The sequence below is a fragment of the Periplaneta americana genome, chromosome 10 (genome assembly GCF_040183065.1).
Source record: "Periplaneta americana isolate PAMFEO1 chromosome 10, P.americana_PAMFEO1_priV1, whole genome shotgun sequence".
Taxonomy (NCBI): Eukaryota; Metazoa; Arthropoda; class Insecta; order Blattodea; family Blattidae; genus Periplaneta; species Periplaneta americana.
In genome coordinates, this window is record NC_091126.1 from 136,052,187 (window position 1) to 136,068,554 (window position 16,368).

Below are 16,368 nucleotides of genomic sequence, written 5' to 3' on the forward strand. Positions count from 1 at the left end.
TCAACCAACCATCAAACCAAGCATTTTTTCGCCACTTTCATTCCTCTCCTTTGATATCTCTAGACCGACTGACATGTGAGGGAGATGTAGTCCCTCGTCCGCGCTAGCATCTGACACGCACAAATTATTGACGTATTGACCGGAATTAAAGTCTGCGAACCTGTTTGTGCGCTTTGCTTTGTGTTGTCAGCTCTCTGCAGCTATATTAATGAAATACATGTTTCCTTTGGTCTCTCTTATCGTGCGACATCAAAGTGATGCGATCCTGCAACATCCACTGGTTTGTAAATGTAATTGAATTTTCTGTGACGTAAACTCCATTCTGCCTCTCATTCTTTTAATCTCAAAACAAGAATGACAAATTTTTAGTGGGATATAAAATGATTCTCTTGCTTTTATAAACAGCTCTATTACTCAAGCTCCTTATGCAACTTTATATTCTGTAGCTTATATAGAAAGCGTGACCCAGCTCTATGAAAGAAGCCTTCGAAAAATTCAGATTTTAAGAGGCAGATTCAATTATAATTTATTAAAAATCGATCAGTTTAAGAAATACGCTTTTAATTGTTTATTTTAATATAGAAGGAATCGTACCGTCAAAACATTTAGCATATAAATGACATTTATGGATTGGCTGGGGCAGGTATTTATGGAGATTAACTATATCATTTGTGTTTTTTAATATTGGTGCCGGCGGAGATTGTCGGAGATTGATTTGTACTCTTGGCGGAGATTAATGAAAATTTTGGAAAATACAATTATTTTGTAATTGAGGGCCGTTTTCGCAAAAATTGCTAACTGCAAATTTTTCAAAATTGAGATTTTGGTGGATTAGTTCACATAAGACAGGCCTCCACAGGATGCTAAAAGCTTCTTAGGAAAATTTTATTATTTCCTTCACAGTAGTGCAGCTGTGGCGAGAACGTGACTCGCGAGACATTGTGGCTCGTAGTGATAGCTGCTTCTAACCTCCGCCAACCCCCACCATCTCACTCACTGAGACTCCGTTCCATTTATATTTGTCTCTGACCTGCGAGTGGCATATGTCTCTCTCGATACCATGTACGAAAGTTCCAAGTAGGATGGCAGGACGCATTTTTTTTTTTTTGCTGTCAATATGATGAGAATATTAAATGTATGATTTGTTCACAAGTATTACGAGGAAAACGGTTGTATAACATAAAACGGCATTATACTACATGTTACTGATGAAACATTAAAAGGTTGTGTTATCATCATCATCATCATCAACTCTGTACATCGATCCTTTTTCAGCAGATGTACGAATAATGCGGTTAGCTCTTCAATTTGAACTCACTGATTTACTATGTGGTGTCAAATGAAAGCTAGATGTAAGGACTTGACAGTTGTTGAACTTTCAAATCTTTGCCAAAAAAATAAATATCCGAAGATTCGTTCTTTCACTTGCTCTGTTGAAGCCATGTTCGCTACAACTTAAGTTTGTGAAAATTATTTTCAACAATTAAAATAGTAAAATAGTAAAAAAATAGTGATCAACTACGACTGGCAGTAAGTGACATAACTCCTGATTTTGAAACTTTGTCGCAGAGACATTCTGAAGACAGTTAATTGCAGGTTGTGATATTGTTCATTTCTCTCTTCGTTACACGTACTAAACATTAGTTTGTAGCCTTGTACTGTATAAAATTAAATTTAAGTGCTTGACGTAAGGAAAATGAAAATCCGTTAATAAGTCAGACAGTTGCTTCACTTCCCCTTCGGGTGTCCGCCTCCCTCCATAAGTGCTATGCACGTTGCAGGTTACACAGTGGCTCGGCGCACGATTACATTTTCGCCACCACTGCAGTAGTGTGTCAAAGTGTGATCGTTTTTTCAAAACTTGCTTTCTGCTATTGAGAGCTATAGTAAAACTTGCAGTTATTTCAGTTTTTTTAGTTTCCTACAAAATTTAGTTTTTACAGTTAGCAAGTTTTGCAAAAACGGTCCTGAATTGGAGTATTAACTCAGTATGAATATTACTTTCCAAATAATTAACATTAAAAGTTTGTTGTATTCTGGTAAAGGTGCGGTATGGCCAATAGACAATATTTGTTGGACTTAAACTGCATTAAAAAAAAACAAAAAACAAAAAAAAAAATAACAAATAAAAACTTGCAGCCCTCAAACTAACATTTTCAAATTATTAGTGAAATGTTGAATTCTCCGTCTTTTGAGTTCACTAATGTAATCAGAACACCTGGAATGCCATGTAATGCAGTCTACTTTGATATAAAACAAAATCAAGTGAAAAAAATCAGAACATGAAATTCGCTATAAAACGACGCAATAGTAATAATCTGCGATGTGTTCACATTTCGCTATTATAACTCTATTTCGCGATTTGTCGCGATTGTTTTATCCGCATATTATTAATCAGAATCACTTAATCGCAAAGATTAGTAAAAAGTCTATTGTATATCTATTATGTCGTGATTTTCGCGATCTTCGTAAATATCCGGCCCTGGGGATTGGATACAAGCAAACATAAATATCATTGGTCTACTAATTCGACAGGTTTAGGGGGAAGGACCAAAAAGAATGACCAAATGTGTCGAAATTAACTTTTTTTCACATTTAGCCTAAAAAAAACGTCATAGTATTGACTTCAGCTAAATTTCGATCTCATTAGGAAGAAAATATTTGCTTTTACGCGATTTTAAATAGCCGCTGCGCTCCAATCCCTTTACTCTGTGCTCAAACTTCTCCGTTGAATATCCGGAGTTTGTGTATTTTACATTTTTCAACATTTAATGTGTAATATCTGAGACAATAATATAGATAATTGAATAAAATTTTCAGATCGTATTCCCACATTATACGTGAATAATTCTGTAATAGGAAATTCTGAAATTTCAAATTAAAGAGTAAGATAAAAGTAGATTTGCAATTCCTTCTTTTCATAAAAATGCAAAATAAAAGTAATAAAAAATAAAATGTCTAAAAATTGATTAGCAATCTTTTATCTTTCATTTATGATAAGATTTGAAAATTTTATGGTACTCTTGAGAGCAGATATATCATTATCTTTATAACACTGAATTTTCTGCATTTTTGTCTGTGACTGTACCATAAAGCGCAAAAGCGAAAATGTTGTATTTAAAAGGCTTCATACATTGATATGATACTATGTTGGGGAAATAGAGGCTCTACTTAAAATAATAAAAGTAAAATGATTTCCTGTAGATTCTTCCTCTTAAACTCTTGGCAGGCCGATACATTCTGTATAAATAAACTATAGTTTTATGGCTGCATGTCTCAGAGAATCGGAAACTTCCTGTGCGGGTAAACGGAAGTGTTTCCAAAACAAATTAACGAAAATTCAGAAAGTCTCCGAGGTCCATTCACCCTCCTTTGAGACTAAGTACGGTACCTGGCCTTTACATGAAGCAAAAGACAGTCGGAGCGAGATGTCCATCACACCACCTCATTCTAGTGTCAAGTTCAAGAAAGCGTGGAGCTCTATTTTTATGCCCCCATGAACTTTAGCGGCTTCTAGGAGAGGTATCTTTAATTTACTATACAGAGTGATTCACGAGGATTTACCGTGCTTTACGGAGCTTATTTCTGAAGACATTTTGAGCAAAACATGTCATATAAACATAGTTTCTATTCTCAATATTTTCAGAGTTACACTAATTTAAATTTGTTTGTAACATACGTTTTTTTTTTAGTTTTAAGGAAAAAGAATAATACAAATAGAGAATAAACCATTCAGAAGTATCATTTCTATAACTGGCAAGTATTATGACGCTAAAAATGTGCTGTGAACTTCTTAGTTGCTTCGTACAGATATCTTTTTCTATTTTTAAATAGAAAATTACATTATTCTTACGCACTTATCACAATTATTACAAATGACACCACTTCCACCGATTTAATTATTTGCAGTTCAATCTTGCATCCTAATTTACAATCTTGGAGAGTTTACAATACATTTAAAAAATGTCGCCGTCCGCTTGGGTACACTTGGCCGCACGCTTGTGAACGGCACTCGTAGCTCTACGTAACTGCATACGCAGGGATGCGATGCTTACTAGTAGTTCGGAGCGCGAGATTTTTTAAGTTCTCTCCTATATCATATATGTAACAGATAACTCCTCGCTACGTTAAAATCGGCAGCACTTTGAAGAGAACAACCGCCAGGATCGCCACCCGTCCGCCGTAAACGAACACGAGATGGCAGCACAGCCGCTAATGCAATTCAAATGGGAATTATGACGTGACTCCTTATGTAACAACTACAGTAGATGGCAGCGTAGTAAACCTGACAAAAGTTGTTAACCTCAAAGCCTATGAGCTCGACATATCTGTTACATATATGATCTAGGGTTCTCTCTATAGGCGCTGCGCTTTTCTGTCTGAGACACATTGCTACCACAGTAGTAAGAAAGGGTGTACAGCACGTACAACTTTGCAGACCATGTCAGATCGGAAGCGAGATTACAATAAAAATTTTAATGTTAAGTAGAAAGTTCAGATTTTATACATTGAACATGGCATTGAAGTAGTGTTTAATAAGTAAAAGAATGTAGACCTATATATTATTTGAAAAAAAAAATGTCAAACGTCAGTACGAAACACAACACAAACACAGATATAGATATTACACTGGATAAGAGAGAAATTTATTTTAGATAAGACAACACTGGTGCAACTATTATTTAAAGGGACACTGGTGAAATAATGGTGAAAATGTCAGAAAATCCATTTTTTTATCGTAATTATATGATCTAATCATATACTGAAGTGTGGTCAAACAAACGGTGCGCGAATTGTTTTTTAATGCTGTTTTCACGACTTTAAAATTTTAAGCAGTTTTTTGCACAAAAACAGCTCTTTGAACAACAGTTATTGTCCTATTGGTCTAAACTTCTCACAGAGGTCAATTAAATTTTGATAAATAAATTTTAATTAGCATTTTTATGAAATATTAATATTAAGTTCCTTCGGCGAATATTCATATTACACTTAGATTAAATTTAATATCCTGTAATGGTAAATTAATAAAGTTTGAACATTTATATGTCTCTCTATTTAAACTGAGCTATAAAGACTAATTAATTTTTATTCCCATAAGTATTTTCAAGATTTTGAGCAAATATGAACTGAAAAGTTCGAAAATTTTGACGCAAAGAACCTTTTCAGTGATGTCAATATAAAATATTTTTTAAAATATAATTTCAAAAATATTAGACGTAATGGCACCAAATTTTGTACAGATGATAGTATTGTGGATCTCTTTATGTAGTTTACATTTCACAAATTTTGGATGAAAATTGTGGAAGTTTTAAAAATCATACGTGTCCTCTTAAATGACTGACTGCAAAAATTACGATGGCTCTTCAATAGCATAATTTAATGAATTATTTTTGTGTTATGTACATCTCACAAATCACTCTAAGAAAAGTGCATTACATAATCATGACTGGAGAGTATGGACTACATTTTCACAACCACACAATCATTATATACTTCATTTCAATCATTATTCTCATTATTTTTTTAAACAAATGCTCAAAAGTGCTTACAGATCACACACGTGAAGCAGGTAGGACATATTAATCTCTCCTAAACAATGAAGTGAAGTATTTACAAAATAAATAACTGTTTTTTACATGAAAATGGTTCACAAACAATTAACTTCGCTTTCTCATTTTGTTCTTTCCTCTCCTTTGCGATTTGTTTACATATGTTAAGTAATTATTACATAGCCTGAAATTTAGTAACGCAAGTTATTGTAATAATTACTGCCTTTATTCGCTGTATGTGCATGTACATCCCTGTGTCTACGTTGGGACGCTATGTAGTGCATGCGCTATGCGCTCGTGATCAAGGTCGAGCTCTTCTACCGTGATTGGGAGCTAATATCGACTCATATGGCGTACGGCTATATTTGATTTCTGTAGCGCTTGCGCTGGCTGCTGACTGCACGCTGACCAAGATCACGCATTCACAGCAATGCGTTCCAATAACGAAACATAACTCTGTAAATATTGAGAATAGGACCCATGTTTATATGTCATTTTTTGCTCAGAATGTATTCGGAAATAAGCTTAGTAAAGGACGGTAAATCCTTGTGAATCACCCTGTATATAACATTTTTCGGTTAACTTTATAACTGATTTTAACAACTCGAGTGGTAGTTATATTAATGGATAAGAAAAAATGAACTTGGATCGAGTCCCACTTAAGGTAAGACAGTAAGACTACACAATAATCATGAATGACGTGAAGTTATCAACGTCACAAATTAAAATAAGACAAGATAATACAAAGTAAGTGAATTGGTAGCATGAAACGTGGCAGAAGAGTGCTGTTACGTCTTCTAAAATGCTAATAATAATTAAGTTTCCGACGTACCAGCCCACCAGTCTATCTGAACCCCCTATTTCTCACGCTTTTCCCTGAGCAACGTGAACAAGGTAACTACCATTTTCACCATAAAAGCTACTATGAAATACAACAGTACTCCGTATGTTCATAAAAATGTTTGGTTAAGAGTAATAATGTTGTACTCGCAGCATATATATGACGGTTAATGGATAAGTTCTCTCTCGAAATCCCCTTCAACATGCTTTTATGCTGTTCATACGCTTCGGTCGCAAGAGAGGTGATGGTATAACTTTCCGTTTTTACGTGTTCTTCATTACTTTGTACAACAAAGTTTAGGTGCATTTCAGAAGTTTCAAGATCGTTGCTTTACAACGGAAAAGAAGCTGAAAGAATTCAACTACGGAAAATTAAAACAGATAGAGTCAAATCGAAGCATTTGTCACTTATGAGCACTCTAAACTCGAATGACAGCCTATACACAGTGGCATAGTAATGATAACTATATGTGGAGGGCTGTAAGAAAACGGTGACTTTTTAGGTCTGCTGGAGATTGATTACAATCAGAGAGACAACTGTGCCTCTTATTCAGATTTATCAGTTGCCTAGAATTCACCATTATTGCCATCTACCAAACTTCCACCAAACCACTACAGAGAACGATCGATTCGGCGTCGTACAAACACAAGTGTTACCTCATTTTCCGAAATGGAGGCAACAATGAAACTAACAAGAGTGTTGTTGAAATGAACAGGAAAAAGGGAGAACCTGAGATATATAATTGTTTTCTGTCGCTGTTATTCATATTTGATATGTACTTTTATACTAATTCAGTGCAAGAGGAGGTCTTTTCGCCTAGACTCTGGAAGTGAAAGTCAGTAAGTAAGTAATTAAGTAAGTAAATAAATAAATAAATAAATAAATAAATAAATAAATAAATAAATAAATAAATAAATATATATATATATATATATATATATATAAATAAATTTTAATAAAAAACAGAAAATTTTCCTTCCCAGGCAGGATTCGAACCACGAAAGTCTTAGTTACCGGTCTATCGTGCTCTGGAGTGAACAAGGCTCTGAAATCAGCTACAAGGGTTGGTCCGGTTTTTTTGCCACTACTAAATTACATCACAAATATCATGCGCAGTTCGTGAAAAAAAACTAATTTCAACAAACTCATACAGAAACTGTCAACGCAAAAGATGGTGGAAAAGTGTGACAAACCAAGTGATAAATTTTCTAACAGGATAGAGGTGATGTGGAAAGGAAAAGAGTAGCCAGACTTCATGACTTTCACTTTGTTTGAAGTCAGCAAACATCAAAAGATACATTACTCTATCTGACCAAAATTAGTATTATTGATGAGTTGTCGGCAATATTTTGACGCACGACTGGGCGCAAAAAGAAGAGTTTTATTGAAAGTAAGATAAATATACAGAGTAATCGAGGAGTAATAGTATATAATTTATGGGTATGGGGATATGGACTTTCTGAGTAAAAAAAGTTCATATAAACTTTTTAAATAGGTGTGGAGATAAGGTCATTCGTTTTCTCCTGTAACCAAATGCTTGCGTGCGTCGTAGCCTACAGTAAGAACCTAACGGTGGGGGTAAGCGAGCTCTCTGGCTACAAATAGGTACGTAGGGAGGGAGGGAAGCTTCTTAGTCTACTTTCTTCTCCCACTGACGCGCAGAAATATTTCAAGAAATAACGAATGGCCTATACAGACGTTTCAATGTTGCACATAACAAGCGTTACAAATATATGAAGAAAAGACAAAAGACGTATTATTGACTTCGTACAAAAGGAGTAATACGTGTCGCTTTTTTAGCTCATCTGAGTAAAACACTGTTCATAATGGTTTTAGATTGACAGTTTTTTTTGTAGTTCCCTAGGCTACAAGAATGGGCATGTTATTGAAGCATGACGGAGTCCCTACACCTTTTAGCCGTCAGCTGACATGTCATCTAAATGCAATATTCTCCGAAGTATAGATCGGCCACTGTGATTTCGAGCGTTGGCCACCAAGGTCTCCAGGCTTTACTCCTGTCTATTTTTATCTATGTGGATGTATGAAAGGCGAAGTGTATAAAAACAAACTTAAACCCATCGGACGAATTAGTTGCTCGTATTATGAATAGTATTTCCCTTCATAGAAAACGACGAAACACCTCAGAAGAGCCACACTTATTGCTGTTTACAGGTAAAAAGTGCACTACACTACTGAAAATATATGTAATCTAAATAATGAGTAAATTTTATCGTTAAGTCATTTGTCTTTCTTTCTTGCCGCTTCTAATACTTGTTATACGTAACATTCAGCACTGTATCTTCACACTCATTTAAAAATAGACACGTGCATTTAAATGTACATTTTATTTACAGTAATCGATACTTTCACCCCATAAAATAATTACTATTCCTCCTGAAACAACCTGTTATGATGACACGGAATAATTAGTTAACATACATAAGTGAACCTATAACTAAACATAAATATGAAAGTTATAGAATAGATTTAGATGATTAAAGTAAAAAAGAAAAATTGATTTTAAAATGTTTATTGTAGAAAATTGTCAAAGGAGCAGATAAATAAGTTTTAAAGTTTTAATGGTTATCACGATTGGTTTAAACATGCACTAAAACCAGACGTAAGTGCAAGTTTGAACCAATTAATTACTGAGATTTGCGATAGATTAATTAATTTAGGAAATTGTATACGAGTATTTATTATGTATAATTACTATTTGTATATTGATCATTTTAAAATTCTTAAGTTTGTACTGTTGTGAATTAATATCAATAAAATCTATCTATCTAAAACAACTTGTGCAATGGAATATAAAAAGTAATTTTCTGCATCCAAGGATTTATAAATTAATCCTGGAATGCTATCGCATTTAATTTTGACATATAATTGGTAAATAATTGATTCTCACTATTTTTCCCGCCAAACGAAGGCTTCCTTCTTCAACTTATGCCTCCATCTGTCAGTTGTTGACTATCAGTCGTGACAATAGGTTGTAACTTACACGTTTAGCTAAATTATTATAAGATATATTTGGAAGTGTAAGTCAGATTTACGTAAAATTTTCTGCCAGTGCAGTGGATTTATTTCCTCATAGGTGTGTTTTATGTAACAGAGAAAGACTGGATGAAAACTTACATACACGATCACCCCGACACTTCTCTGCATCCTGATACCACTACGCAAATTACAGATGGAAGTTCAGATGATGGTGATGAAAGCAATGTAGAGATAGAATATGAAGCTTGTAATAGTGACAAGGATCCAAAATACATACTGGGATGAAGTTGCAGTTCAAGAAGATAAAAATTAATGGAAGGTACAGTAGGAAAGATTGTGAATAATAAAATTGTAGAAAAAAGCGAGTGAAGAAAGAAGAAAAAGAAGCAATAAAACATGAAAAGGTAAAGTCACTCTGTATTCCACTACCGTAGAAAAGAAAAGAAAAGAAAAGAAAAGAAAAGAAAAGGAAAGGAAGGAAAAGAAAAGAAAAGAAAAGAAAAGAAAAGAAAAGAAAAGAAAAGAAAAGAAAAGAGAAGAAAAGAAAAGAAAAAAGAATAAAATTGTATTAGGATATATTTTCATTCATTTGGCTTTTTTCTTTTTGTTTCCTGTAAATTTATTTTGACATGAGCAGAAATTAGAAACAAAACACAAATATAACTAAAGAAACGAAATAAAAATTATGGGCCTAGTAAAATATTTTCTTGTAGTTAAGTCTATATGATTTTATATTTGAGGTCTTTAGTTGCAAAATCAGACACATCACTAAAATATAATTTTTCAGCATAAAGGAAAAACGTTTGCAAGGAACCAAGGATTTGCAACCAATACTATTCTTTCATCACACAAATCCATGTGAGGTATCTGGCTTTGGAGCATAACACTGCTATAGCAGTTGTAGAATCATATGAAGATATGAAATATAACATTAACTCATTTTCGAAAAAAAAAAAAAAAACATTAGGGCCTATGTATCTGATTTTGCAACTACACACCTCATTTCATGTAAGATTATTTTCACGAAAATAAAAATTAGAAACATAAGAGAGATCTAAACAAACAAGACTGCAAAGAAAGAATTAAAAAAATATATATCCAGAAACGAATAAAGAACACAAAAAAAAACTATTTTCGCCTATTACTCCATTTTTACGCATCAATAGCAGTACAATACTACTCAATGACGATATCATTGAGGGTTAAGGAGATGTCCCCTGTTGTGTATCGGTTGTTCAGAACGCCAGCACGCGAAAGAATGATGTCGACACAAATCGATGTTTCCAGAAATCCTGCCTCGGCGTTTAAAGAAAAAATAAAACTGCAGCGGGAAACTTCCTTGATCTGCCGGGCTTAACATACCAAAATTATGCTAAAAAGTTTGGAGTATATACTGTAGGAATTGGAACCACTGTTCCATTTTCACGTTTTCTTCCCTCTTCCCCATCTATTACGCAGTCTACTCGACTGTAGCACTTGAGGCAGAAGATATGATAACCATCCAACTGGGCTTCCGTTCCCTCCGCGCTTGGAAACTTACAGTTTCCTGTCTGAGGAGAGATAATAAAAAGAAACTGGGTGGAGTCTAAACATATCAGTTTTCCTCAAACACGCAGCAGTGATTCATATACCTGGTTCATCAGCGAGTTCGTGTCAACAGAAAGAACCTTGAAGCTCGTGAAAACGCGTGAAAGCGCACGATATGGCGACAACGTACTAAATCTAATGAAGTGGTCCTGGCCCTCTGAGGCTTCATTTCTGGTCAATGTATGCAGAACAACTTGAATTAAATGCAGCGAAAAATACTCTATTCCGTTTAAGTTCCCATGTGAAAATTTAACAGAAGAAAAATGTATCATCCTGACTTGCATTCTGAGTGGTTTCTCAAGTCTCTGTTGGCAAATTTGGGATAGTTTCGTCAAAACGAATCGCAACCCTCTTCCTATCCATTTCTACAGGGTGGAAGTGAAATAACCTTGTATATTGAAAGGGAAGATAGGGTACACGCAAATGAATAGAACACCTATATTACGTTTTGTGATTAAATGCATGGTTAATTAGAAAATTAAGTTTCAGCAGTCCGGTAACATCGCCGCTAACAAAAATCTAGTCGTGATACAGATGTAAGAGGTCAATGAACTTCGTGTGTGTCGGTAGGTGAGCTGCTATCAGCCAAGACATTGTCACTTGCTCCCATCGTGCAATGGCTTGAATTTAGAGGATTTTTAAAATTAAATTTACACGAAAACCGTGCAAGCTATTGAAATACGCCACAAGGATAAATTATTCTTTATTAGATTTGCTATCGATATCGACAAAAATCACGATACTACTCGCAATAGTTATCGAATAAGAGATTCTGAAAAAATACGAAGTTTCCACCAATATGATATAATAGTTTTTGTTATTTACAACATGAACTATTCGCTCTGGAAAGTCTGCACGGCTATTTCACTGCCATCCTGTATAATAATCATCTGAATATCACAAGTAAAGACAGACAAATTATGAAATTTCTTATTCTAAATCATGTTTCCTACCGGTATGGAAAAAAAAAGAAGTTTCACGCTTCACGATGTGTGGAATTAACATAAAAGTATTCCTACTTCATAATGATTTGGTAAATTTTTATATTTTATAATTTTTTTTTTCATATTTTTTACAATTTTCCGCCTCTGTTAACATTTCTATAATTACCATTGAACTGGGTTTTACAGATATTATAAGTAGGTAATAGAAATTTTTTTTTCAGGAAACACTTAAAAATCCAAACCTCCTATTCCACCAGCATATCGGGATAGCAAGGGTCAAGTGAAATCTCCAAATTCCCCTTTAAAGTCATTGAACTCAGCGTCAGTGAACTAGAGAAGCCAAAACAAATTTCAAGGACTTCTGGAAAAGCCATTTTTGCTACACCGAATTTACTACAGGAAAAACCCATTGTACTCCTTCAATAATCTAAGTTCAGTTATTGAAGTACTCAATATAGTACTACAAGTAGGCCTATGCCGCCATTACATTATGTGTGTCGAGCAATCTTTTTCTTCGTACAAACCAATTAACAGACAAAAGATCTAATCTTTTTCTAGATAATATATTATAATAAAGTTAGTTGTGTTGTACTACAACCAATACTAAATTCTGTCAGTGTAAGAAGTACTCCGTCCGGTTCAAAATATGGTATAGTAACAAAAAAAAAAACACGTTTGATTATTGCGCATGCGCTCACGAAATATTTCGCGGTGTGGTATTTTGTTCAGTAGTGAAGGGACTATCAGACAGTGAAGTTGTGAATGTGTCTAGTCTTCTGTAGTGCATAAAACTATAATATTTAAATAGTTTATTATGAGCAGAAATCAAATGGGCACCTGCTGTGTTGTTCCTATTACAGAAAATGTAACACAAACCCAGTCAAATTTGAATAGAATATCTAAGGCACAACAGTCATATAAGAATGGGTTATAATTTATTGCAGTTTTATGTTAATTTACCTTGCTCAAAACAATGTTTTTTTCTTTTATTAATTTGACATCACACAGAATGAAATGTACTTTATTTGTTAATTTTTATTATGATAATTAATCCAACAAATAAGTATCTAGAAGATATGTTAAAGTTACATTACATTACTGAGAACTTTAACAAATGTATACCATATTTTGGAACGGAATAAATAACATCATTCTATAACATATTTTGGAACAGAAGGAGTGCTTTTTATTCTGTTCAATGTAAAAAAATGAGTTACATAGTTCTTGCATTCACGCAAGGGTTTTTATGAAGCTAAACAAATTTTTAATTGTACAGATTTACTCTATTTTATTTCGTAGCATATTAAATATATATAGACAAAACTATTGATTTCTAAAAGCTTACTATTTACACTATGATATCAACCTGCTCCGAATGGTTTAGGGATGAAGATATGTTAGCATTGAAATTTAATTTAGATTTTCATATTTTGCCAAACTAAATTTCCAATTCTGACAATACTTTCTTCATATTGTGCCGCTACCTAGACACAAGACATCTTCTGCGAGAGACCAACCATGTCCTGTAATAACACAAACTGGCCGAAGTTACTGCCCTCTGTTGAAACACAAGTCGAGGGTTCAGAATGACAAGGTTCTATCTAGTGTTTAGTAAATTTTATAGGAGAGCATTCTAAAAGTTTGGTTGTTAATAAAATCAACGCAGATAAGAACTTTTCAAACTAACTTTATCACATAAAATCATTGGGATATCAACATATAATTTATATGGTAGGTAGCTGTGATGTAGCAGAATTCAATGCAACAAAAATCTCAGTTTTGCTAGAAATGTCAGCTAGAACCTTACCATTCTGAACCCGCAGTGGTAATTTTGATAACACCTCAGAATAATTATGTATAAACTCCAACGGGAGAAATAATCATATGTGCAAAACTTCGAAGATGTTTGTGAACCTGAGATTAAGGGAAATTTTCATATAAGGTCGAAGGAAAGCATTCGAAATTAACTATGGAATCAGCTTTAAAAGCTTTTCATAAATACGGAACATAATGCGGAATGAGGAAATTATTACTTAAAACAATACTCTATGAACGTAATTAATGCATAATTTATGATAGAGTAAAATAATTAAATAATTAATGGGCAACTGGTACATGTCACGTGGAATAATCTGCCTCATGCCTTCGTATTTATTACTGAAAACTTGAATACTTACATATTATTAACGTAAAGCAATAATGAATGGTTCTTAACCGTTCCATTAGTCGTATATAAATAAAACAGTACTCCCAGAGCCATAATGGTTAACTCCTCCGCTGTGAGCACTAACTAGTGGTTCTCCAACGAACTGCTCAAGAGCGGCGTCCATGAAACAGCTCCCTGGAGATAAGGTACTTATATTAAGCATACTCAGGCGATAATGCATCAGCAAACAACACTAAAAGCTGCTCCGCGAACGCCACACGCACCATGCGGGAGTGATTGTGTTCAAAACTACACATTACTTTAAATTAATGCACAACGGACTCGAGGCGATTCCATTACAAATGAACTTAGGTAAACGGCGTGGCTGGTTGCGTTAATTAGGGCAGATTATTCCGGATCGCCGTTCCTCTTCATACAAGCAAGTTCTTTCAGCTGACGAGTGTGTTTGGTTCACAAGTGGGCACTTGGTCAGTTACAGCTAAAGAAGCTGTGTCAGATCAATTTAAGGACGTGTGAAGAAGACCATTCAAGGAAACAGTGATGAGAGGAGAAATTCACCAGTTTTCGGCATTGGTGCTGCAGTGTTAGCTCTGTTCCGATGGAAATGAATTGGTTATAATGTTGCCAATTTTAAACAATTGAAGACGTTTCCGAAAAAAAAAATGTAACATCATGTTAGTGAAATATGAGACTTATGGCCAGTTTGTCCAAGTAATGTTTAATTTTGCTTAACGAATGTTAAATTAACAGTCTGTTTATTTTTAACGCTTTGTTAATGTATTTTCCATTTCTTCAACATAATTTTTTTAAGATAACCAACACTTAACTATAACGTCTGTTAGCACTATTTTAACTACTCAACAGCAGTTGGTAATGATTCTACACATGTAAGACAATTTTTGATTGGCTAAAATTAATCTTTAAATTCTATATTATAGAGTGAGTCATGAAACGTGCATAAAATAACAACCTGTTATAGTACGCCACGCTCCATAAACAAACAGTTGACAAATGAAAGTTGTAGGTGACGTGCTGAATAATAATTACAAAGTAAGGTTATATTTCCTCATTGCTATTATGGATACGAAATACGAAAAATAAAAAAATAACACTGATGTATTTAAACAGTCCAAAGTATTTTTTAAATGTTATATTACCAGTCATATGCTAAACATTCCCTACATACAGAGAGACACAAAATATTAATTTCGCAACTTCTGTTCGAACAGCTGTGGAGACATCGGCCATATTTAACTAACTGTTAAACGAGTTAACTGCCCGAAATCCTACATTTAAAATTAACAAACTGGTAACAATCTGTTAAACCAAACTGGTGTTCAAAACATACAATTTTATTTATTAACAAACTGTTTAGAGTTTAACAGTCATTAAATTTTCTAACAATACTTGGAAAAACCGGCCATTAGGTTGAAAAGGTAATTTTTCAGCATCCATTTATAACAATAAATTATTTAATCCAGCGGTGACTAAAACTCGAGCTGCAGTGATTACATGTGACAGACAGCCTATGAAGTAAGGAGACGGAGGAAAGGTACTTGACATGAAAACTACAACCGGTGGTGGTTCCTGTGCTAACATCATGATCAATCCCGCGGATAAAAATCTCAGTATCAGTAATGTCACTGCTGTCATCAAGAGCCAGTGAATAATATACGATTTTTCTTGCTTCTTTTTTAACCTTTCTCTTGAATATAATCAGGAATTTTCTAAATTGAAGGGCTCAAAGCCAAAGGCAACTAACCCACAATTACAAAATGAGTAAATATGAGTTGATATTAAGAGGATCCTGACAAAAATGACTGGTTTCACAATTTAATTTAATTGGTCTACATTAAATAAATACAAAAAATATCATGAATCTACAACAACAATGTATAGTTTTGAAAAAATGGCTTAATAATGAACAATACAAAATTGTGGGTTGGTTGCCTTTGGCTCTGAGCCCTTCAATTCTTCTCTCGATACTTGGTCGGGAAATTCGTAGTTTTTCAAAATTAAAAACATCTTATGAACAAGTTATTTAAGTTATTTTAATCATTACTCTTTTGAGAAATTCTGTTCCATTAAAAGGCTTTAGAGCACGAGATATTTCAAACCCCATTAGGTAGCTGACTTCCTTACATTTATTTATATCATCTTTCTCTTTCTGGCTATGATTTAAGACATGTCAATAACTGGCGTTTAATAGTTCATTGGCACATAATATTGAATCAGTTTTTCTACAATATTATTATTATTAAATGAATGAGTAATAAATAGTTA